Genomic DNA, 9,542 nt, shown 5'->3' with positions numbered 1-9,542 from the left:
AAAAAAAAAAAAAAAAAAAGAAAAAAAGAAAAAGGAAGTCATATTTCTGTCGGAAAAGGGGGTTATAAATCCAAAAAGAGCTGGGTTCCATGGCTCATGCCTGTAATCGCAGCACTTTGGGAGACTGAGGAGGGTGGATCACCTGAGGTTAGGAGTTTGAGACCAGCCTGACCAACATGGAGAAACCCTGTCTCTACTAAAAGTACAAAATTAGCTGGGCGTCGTGGTGCATGCCTGTAATCCCAGCTACTTGGGAGGCTGAGGCAGAAGAATCGCTTGAACCCAGGAGGCAGAGGTTGCAGTGAGCCGAGATCCCGCCATTGCACTCCAGCCTCGGCAATAAGAGTGAAACTCGGTCTCAAAAACATAAAATAAATAAATAAGAGACACCCCCTTCTGCGCGGTCACGCCGAGCCAGCGCCTCGGCCTGGAAGTGGGCCGCAGACCCTTAGCTTCGCTCACCGCCTCACAACCATGGACCCCCGAAAAGTGAACGAGCTTCGGGCCTTTGTGAAGATGTGTAAGCAGGATCCAAGCGTTCTGCACACAGAAGAAATGCGCTTCCTGAGGGAGTGGGTGGAGAGGATGGGGGGTAACATACCACCTGCTACTCAGAAAGCTAAATCAGAAGAAAATACCAAGGAAGAAAAACCTGATAGTAAGAAGGTAGAGGAAGACTTAAAGGCAGCCGAACCATCAAGTGAGGAAAGTGACCTAGAAACTGATAATGAAGGTGTGACTGAACCAGACACTGACACCCCTCAAGAAATGGGAGATGAGAATGCAGAGATAACAGAGGAGATGATGGATCAGGCAAATGGTAAGAGAATGGCTGCTATTGAAGCCCTAAATGATGGTGAATCACAGAAAGGCATTGACTTATTCACAGATGCCATCAAGCTGACTCCTCGCTTGGCCATTTTGTATGCCAGGAGGGCCCGTGTCTTCGTCAAATTACAGAAGCCAAATGCTGCCATCCGAGACTGTGACAGAGCCATTGAAATAAATCCTGATTCAGCTCAGCCTTACAAGGGGCGAGGGAAAGCACACAGACTTCTAGGCCACTGGGAAGAAGCAGCCCATGATCTTGCCCTTGCCTGTAAACTGGATTATGATGAAGAAGCGCGTGCAAAATGCTGAACGCAGTTCAGCCTAGGGCACGGAAAACTGCAGAACATCGGAGAAAGTATGAGCGAAAACGTGAAGAGCGAGAGACCAAAGAAAGAAAGAGTTAAGAAGGCTTGAGAAGAGCATGAGAGATCCCAGAGGGAGGAAGAAGCCAGACGACAGTCAGGAGCTCAGTATGGCTCCTTTCCAGGTGGCTTTCCTGGAGGAATGCCTGGTGGTTTTCCCGGAGGAATGCCCGGAATGGGAGGGGGCATGCCTGGAATGGCTGGAATGCCTGCGCTCAATGAAATTCTTAGTGATCCAGAGGTTCTTGCAGCCATGCAGGATCCAGAAGTTATGGTGGCCTTCCAGGATGTGGCTCAGAACCCAGCAAATATGTCAAAATACCAGAGCAACACAAAAGTTATGAATCTTATCAGCAAATTGTCAGCCAAATTTGGAGGTCAAGCATAATGCCCTATAAATAAAGACTTTGCTGAAGGAAAAGCAACGTAGATCACCTTATGGATGTCGCAATAATACAAACCGATGTCCCTCTGACCTTCTTATCAAGAGAGCTGGGGCGCTTTGAAGATAATCCCTACTCCTCTCCCCCAAATGCAGCTGAAGCATTTTACAGTAGTTTGCATTAGGGTATTCATTCAGGTAATGTTTTCCTACTAGGAATTACAAACTTTAAACACTTTTTAACTTTAAAAATATTTAAAACAAATTTAAAGGGTCTGTTAATTCTTATGTATTTCTTTACTACCCATTTTGGATTTTTTTTTCTTTGAATTATTGGGCAGGGAAGATACTGAATGTATAGAAGATTTTTGCTCTAATTTAAGTGAAATAAAAGTTTATTAGTGCGAGGCAAACTAATAAACTTAGTTTGTGGAGGATAAAGTTTGTGTTGGATATGTGGTTCCTGAAGCATTTTGACTTCTCTTTTTAAATGCTTTATCTTTTTCTTTGAAGATTTATTTTAATAAAACTAATTGGGACCACCAGTATTTCAGTAGGGCCTGGGTAGAGACTGGAAGTACCTGGCAGGGCAGCAGCAATCTTGCTGTGTTTTATATAACATGCATCCTTGGGCGGGTTGTCCTTAGATCTCACACTGTGGTGAAGGGATGATTTTTTTTGTAATGCTGCAGTAGAGTTGGAGTACTTAGTTCTGTTCTTGTCTAGTATAGCTAATAAATGTATCATATTATTTCCACAATAAATAAATAAATAAATAAATAGGGAAAGGGAGAAAACTAGAGGTATTGAATTTGTCTTCTTTTTTTTTTTTTAAACAGAGTATCACTCTGTTGCCCAGGCTGAAGTGGCACAATCTTAGATATCCCCTTGTTTATTCTATATACCATGTAATATGCCTCATCTGAGATGCTCCAGCTTCAGCCTTAGCAGCTTGGACCACAGGTGTACACCATCACACCCCGCTCATTTTTAAATTATTAGTAGAGACGGGGTCTCACTATGTTGCCCAGGCTGGTCTCAAACTCTTGGGCTCAAGCAGTCCTCCTGCCTCAGCCTCCCAAAGTGCTGGGATTACAGGCGTGAGCTACTGTGTCTGGCCACACACACATATATATGTGTGTGTGTGAGTGTATATGTGTGTGTGTGCGTGTGTGTATGTGTGTATATGTGTGTATGTGTGTATGTGTATATATATATATAAAATCTGTCCACTGAGAGGAACTGTTAATAGCCAAAATTCAAAAGCAAAAGCAATGAGCCCTGTTAGTGTTCGAATCTTGGCTTCCCATTCTAGAACCAGCCTTGGAGACACGGCTGATTCTAGAGCTGTTTTTTGTTTGTTTTTCTGTCTAAGACGGAGTCTTGCTCTGTCGCCTCGGCTGGAGTGCAATGGTGCGATTTCGGCTCACTGCAACCTCCACCTCCCGGTTCAAGCAGTTCTCTACCTCAGCCTCCCCAGTAGCTGGGATTACAGGCATGTGCCACCATGCCTGGATAATTTTTGTAGTTTTTAGTAGAGACAGGATTTCACCAAAGTGCTGGGATCAAGAATCACTTGAACTCAGGGGGTGGAGGTTGCGGTAAGCCGAGATGGCTCCGCTGCACTCCAACCTGGGTGACAGACAGACTCTTGTCTCGAATGAAAGCTTTCCCAAGCTTGTCTGGAACTCCTGACCCCGTGATCTACCTGCCTCAGCCTCCCAAAGTGTTGCAATTACAGGCATGAGCCACCGTGCCCGGCCTCTAGAGCTGGTTTAAAGAAAAAAATGAGCTTAGAATATTTTGCTGTACCAGAAATTGGGAATGACTCAAGTGTGACTAATGGGGGCATATCAAAAACGCATAGCTTTGAAACCCATGAGAGTTGATTAAAACAAACAAACAGGCTGGGCGCAGTGGCTCACATCTGCAATCCCAGCACTTTGGGAGGCTGAGGTGGGCAGATCACTTGAGGCCAGGAGATCGAGACCAGCTTGGGGAACATGCTGAAACCCCAACTCTACTAAAAATACAATCATTAGGTGGTGCGCTGTAATCCCAGGTACTTGCTGGGCTAAGGTGGGAGGAAGATTCCAGCCTGGGAGGCAGGTTGCAGTGAGCCAAATCGCACTGTAGCCTGGGCGACAGAGTGAGACCCTGTCTCAAAAACAAACAACCATAGCACATAGCCACCAGCTTGAGGGGGCTCCTGTTGGGAAAATAGAGGGCTAAATACAGAGCACCCCCCAAAAATAAAAAGGGCCAGGTGCAGTGGCTCACACCTGTAACCCCAGCACTTTGGGAGGCTGAGGCAGGCGGATCATGAGGTCAGGAGTTTGAGACCAGCTTGGCCAATGTGGTGAAACCCCGTCTCTACTAAAAATACACAATTAGCCAGGCGTGGTGACACATGCCTGTAATCCCAACTACTTGGGAGGCTGAGGCAGGAGAATCGCTGGAACCTAGGAGGTAGAGGTTGCAGTGAGCTGAGATTGCGCCACTGCACTCCAGCCTGGGCGACAGAGACAGACTCTTGCCTAAAAAAAAAAAAAAAAAAAAAGTAAATAAAAAGAGTACCAAAAATAAATAAGTTTGAACACCTAAAATAGAGAATGATATAACTAATTATATAATGATATATATATCAATATATAATGGTGGCTCACACCTGTAATCCCAGCACTTTGGGAGGCCGAGGCGAGTGGATCATGAGATCAAGAGTTCAAGACTAGCCTGGCCAAGATGGTGAAACCCCGTTTCTACTAAAACTACAAAAATTAGCCTGGCTTGGAGGTGGGTGCCTGTAATCCCAACTACTCTGGAGGCTGAGGCAGGAGAGCCACTTGAACCTGGTGGCAGAGGTTACAGTGAGCAGAGATCATGCCACTGCACTCCAGCCTGGCAACAGAGTGAGGCTCTATCTCAAAAAAAAAAAAAAAAGGCAGAAAAAAGAAAACAAACAAACAACCCCTCATGAGAAATAGATATTTGTACAGTTTCAAAGTCTCTCCCCACAAAGCTCTCATTGTTTGGCAAAGGAGAAGTCTGGCTGATGCCACCTGCTTCATGTGACTAAGCAAATGTCATCAGAAATTGGAGAGGTGGACACCCGACTGACCTGACTTCCAATGAGAAACACACAGCGTGATGTCAGTCGCTGTGCTGCCAAAGAATCCGATCACGAGGAAACATCAAATAAATCCACACAGGGAGAGACCAGTGATAAGTGGCCTGCAGTGTTCCAAATGGCAAGGTCATGAACACCAGGGAAGACGGCAGAGCTGTCCTTCCTGACTATCAGAGACACCTGCCTGCAGAAGCAGTGCGTGACCCTGAACTGCATTCTTTTTTTTTTTTTGGCGGGGGGCAGGGTACGAGGGGGGCGGTGGGGAGAGCTGAGTCTTGTTCTGTCGCCCAGGCTGGAGGGCACTGGCGCGATCTCAGCTCACTACAACCTCCACCTCTCGGGTTTAAGCCATTCTCCCACCCCAGCCTTCTGAGTAGCTGGAATTACAGGTGCACGCCACCATGCCTGGCTAATTTTTTGTTTGTTTGTGTTTTTGAGACGGAGTCCAGCTCTGTTGCGCAGGCTGGATGGACTGCAGTGGCATGATCATAATCTCAGCTCACTGCCACCTCCGCCTCCAGGTTCAAGCAATTCTCCTGCCTCAGCCTCCAGAGTAGCTGGGATTACAGGCACCCGCCACCGCACCTGGCTAATTTGTTTGTATTTTTAGTAAAGACAGGGTTTCACTGTGTTGGCCAGGCTGGTCTCGAACACGTGACCTTGTGATCCACCCACCTGGGCCTCCCAAAGTTCTGGGATTACAGGCGTGAGCCACCACACGCGGCCGAGTGATAGAGTTACACTCTCGTCGCCCGGGCTGGAGTGCAGTGGCACAATCTTGGCTCACTGCAACCTCATCCTCCCGGGTTCAAGAGATTGTCCTGCCCCAGCCTTCCAAGTAGCCGGGGTTACAGGCATCCACAACCACGCCCAGCTAATTTTTGCATTTTTAGTAGAGACAGGGTTTCACCATGTTGCCCAGGCTGGTCTCGAACTCCTGACCTCAGGTGATCCACCTGCCTTGGCCTGCCAAAGTGCTGGGATTATAGGTGTGCGCCACCGCACCCAGCTCTGAACTGCATTCTTTTGCCATAAAAAACGTCACTGGGACATATGGCAAACACGAAGGAGGTCTGACGATGCCAGAGTGGTCGTGGGTCAAGGCAGCTCTCCTGATTGTGACAGCCGTGCTTGGTTGTGTAGGAGAATGTCCTTGTTTGCAGAAAGTACACGCTGGAGTATGGGTTAGTGTGGTGATGGGGTCAAGGGGGCATGTGACTTTCAAATGGATCTGGAAAGTAAGAATTGCTGGTACTATATTTCCAAATCTTTATTTATTTTTAATTTTTTTAAAGAGATGGGATTTCACCATGTTGGTCAGGCTGGTCTCGAATTCCTGACCTCAAGTGATCCACCCACCTCGGCCTCTCTAAGTGCTGGGATTACAGGCGTGAGCCACCATGCCTGGCCCTTCCAAATTTTTAAATGTTTGTGACCATTTGCAAGTTTAGAAAAATTATTTATTTTTAGAGGGTCTTGATCTGTTACCCAGACTGGAGTGCAGTGGTATAATCATGGCTCATTGCAGCCTTGAACTCCTGGATTCAGGCAACCCACCCACCTCAGCCTCCTAAGTAGCTGGAACTGTAGGTGTCTGCCACCACGCCTGGCTAATTTTTGTATGTTTTGTAGAGATGGGGTTTTTACCGTGTTACCCAGGCTGGTCTCAAACTCCTGGGCTTAAGGGATCGATCCTCCTGCCTCTGTCTCCCAAAGTGCTGGGATTACAGGCATGTGCCACAGTGCCTGGCCCACTCTTGAAAAAAAATTTTTTTTTGAGACAGAGTCTCTCTCTTGTCTCCCAGGCTGGAGTGCATTGGTATGATCTCCACTCACTGCAACCTCTGCCTACTGGGTTCAAGGAATTCTCCTGCCTCAGCCTACTGAGTAGCTGGGATTACAGGCGCCCATCACCACGGCTGGCTAATTTTTGTATTTTTAGTAGAGATGGGGTTTTACCATGTTGGCCAGGCTGGTCTTGAACTCCTGATCTCAGGTGATCCACCCACCTCGGCCTCCCAAAGTGCTGGGATTACAGGCGCGAGCCACTGTACCTGGCTTACTCTTGAAATTTTAACATGCATCCTTAAAATGACAAAACCTAATCACTCAGTCATATTCCAGAATAACAAAAGATTTTAAAGCATTTTAATTCTGATCATCTGCCACCTGTTTTACAGGTTTTAACTGATCACTTTTTTTTTTTTTTTTTGGTAAGTTTTATTATGAGAAAATGGCAACCTGGCCAGGCGTGGTGGCTCACGCCTGTAATCCCAATATTTTGGGAGGCCAAGGTGGGTGGATCATAAGGTCAGGAAATCCAGGCCATCCTGGTTAACATGGTGAAACCTCATCTCTACTAAAAATACAAAACATTAGCCGGGCATGGTGGTATGAACCTGTGGTTACAGCTACTCAGGAGGCTAAGGCGGGAGAATCGCTTGAACCCTGGAGGCAGAGGTTGCAGTGAGCCGAGGTCTCGCCCCATTGCACTGTAGCCTGGGCAACAGAGCAAGACTCCAACTCAAAAAAAAAAAAAAAGAAAAAGAAAGAAAGAAAAATACCAAGACTAGCTCGGCCCTAGAGACCCCCATTCAGGCGGTGCTGAAGGCATTAAGAAGCACCCAGATAGAATAGCAGAGTGGAACTGCAGTGGGGTGGGGTCAACAGCCTTCTGAGCTGACAGCATTCCTCACTGAGGGCTCAAGCAGATTCCGAACCACAATCTCTCTGAAGAGGTGATTATTATGAACAAACAGGTGTTCTGTGTTTTCTCGTAGAACAAAAATAAACTAGGTAGGCAGCTGCTGCCTGCTTACCACTGATCACCAACTAAAAAGTATTCTCCACGAGGGAACCACGGGGTCAGGGTCACATAGCCGGTGCTTAAAGAATTGTTTTAACCGGGGTGTGATAGACATATACTGTCTTGCTACTTTAGAATGCCCCAGTTTTCCACTGGGTGGGTGGGGGGGCGGCTAGGTTTTCCTTGCCATCGTTCTTCGTAACAAACAACATTTTTTATCATACACTCAGCATTTCTCAACAGAAAACGAAAAGAAAAAAACGGCCACCTCTGCAAACTAAACAGATCTCTAGGGAGGGGCTGCAGGCAGCGGGTCTCGGACCTCCGAGAGGGCGTGGCCTCCGGCGGGCTGGGTTGTCAGTCTGAGGGGCCTGGAAATCTACATCCGGAAGTGCGGAAAGTAACAGGAAGCGGAAGCCTTGGCTGACCCTGGCTGCTGGCAAGATGCAACGTGGAGTCAGGAGCTGGTGAGGAGACCCCCGCACCCTCCTCCCGCCAGCCAGCACCCTACCAGGGCCTCCGTGCTGCTGGTGCCAACTGGCAAGGGGGTCACAGAACTGGAGGGTCAGCTTCGTGGCAAAGAGACAGAGACGAAGCTTGCAAACGGGCTCACCCTGAGTGTGTAACAAAGAGGAAACGTTCCACACGTTTCCCGGAGAAGGTCCTGGAACAAACAGCCGTGAAATAATGTCATGTCATAACCTATTACAATACTATGACTTAGAACAAGTTTTTCAGGCTGTATTATAAAAATAAGACACTCCGAATCGACCGGGCGGGGTGGCTCATGCCTGTAATCCAAGCACTTTGGGACGCCGAGGCGGGCGGATCACTTGAGGTCAGGGGTTCGAGACCAGCCTGGCCAACATGGTGAAACTCGGTCTCAACTAAAAATACAAAAATTAGGCCTGGCATCGTGGCGGGCGCCTGTAACCCCAGCTACTCGGGAGGCTAAGGCAGGGAGAACCGCTTGAACCTGGGAGGTGGATGTTGCAGTGAGCCGAGATCCCGCCACTGCATTACAGCTCGGGCGACAGAGTGAAACTCCATCTCAATAATAATAAATGCAAAAATACACTCTGAGTAGGCAGTTGTGGGAAGTATATCAGGATCACCAAAATCAATTTCCTGACCGGGCGCAGCGGCTGACGCCTGTATTCCTAGCACTTTGGGAGGCCAAGGCAGGTGGACCACCTGAAGTCAGGGGTTCGAGACCAGCCTGGCCAACATGGCGAATCCCCATCTCTACTAAATATGCGAAAAAGTTAGCTGGGTGCGGTGGCAGTTGCCTGTAATCTCAGCTATTCCGGAGGCTGAGGCAGGAGAATCACTTGAACCTGGGAGGTGGAGGCTGCAGTGAGCCAAGTACCATTGCAGCCTGGGCGTCAAGAGTGAAACTCCGTCTCAAAAAAAAAAATCAATTTCCCAACTCATGTGGTTATGACAAAGTCTAAGATAATACAGGCACACAGGCTTTGCCTGGAATGTCGGCTTCGTGAGAACTGACTCATCCTTGGTGAGAGGGTATTCAGGCTGTTATAACAAAAATACCATAGACTGTGTAGCTTAAGGAACAAACATGTATCACAGCTCTGGAGGGTGCGGACTCTAAGATCAAGGCACTGGCAGATTCCGTGACTGGTGTGGGCCAGTTTCCTGGTTCATTGCTGGCACCTTCTTGCTGTGTCCCCACTTGGTGGAAGGGTAAGGGAGCTCTCTGGGAGTTCTTCCCCCCACCCCAGACAAAATTTTGCCCTTGTTGCCCAGGCTGGAGTGCAGTGACTTACAGGTCTAAGCCACCTTGCCCAGCCTTCTCAAAGATACTTAAAGCATTTGTAAGAATCTGGCATATCAGACTTGCGAAAAGTATGATGGAGAGGGTATTACCGTTTTTCTCCTCTTCGTGGCATTTAAGGGAAACCGCAATATCAGATTTGTGAAAAGTTCACTGATAAATATACAGTCACTGTTCAAATATTTGGGGGAAATCTACAATTGTGAAATTTGTGGCTTGTTATCTTTTTTTTTTTTTTT

General features: G+C 47.5%; 1 pseudogene across 1 annotated transcript; it reads left to right on the top strand.

The window, feature by feature from the left end:
- The first annotated feature begins 387 nt into the window (after nt 1-387).
- LOC108283897 lies at nt 388-1,989 on the top strand (annotated as a pseudogene). Its single transcript, XR_001816995.2, has one exon. The product of XR_001816995.2 is annotated as a hsc70-interacting protein-like (transcript).
- The last annotated feature ends 7,553 nt before the right edge of the window (nt 1,990-9,542 follow it).

This window comes from Cebus imitator, unplaced genomic scaffold (assembly GCF_001604975.1).
Source record: "Cebus imitator isolate Cc_AM_T3 unplaced genomic scaffold, Cebus_imitator-1.0 Scaffold266, whole genome shotgun sequence".
NCBI classification, from domain to species: domain Eukaryota; kingdom Metazoa; phylum Chordata; class Mammalia; order Primates; family Cebidae; genus Cebus; species Cebus imitator.
The sequence above is the reverse complement of the archived record's forward strand: the minus strand, read 5'-3'. Positions and strand labels throughout refer to the sequence as shown.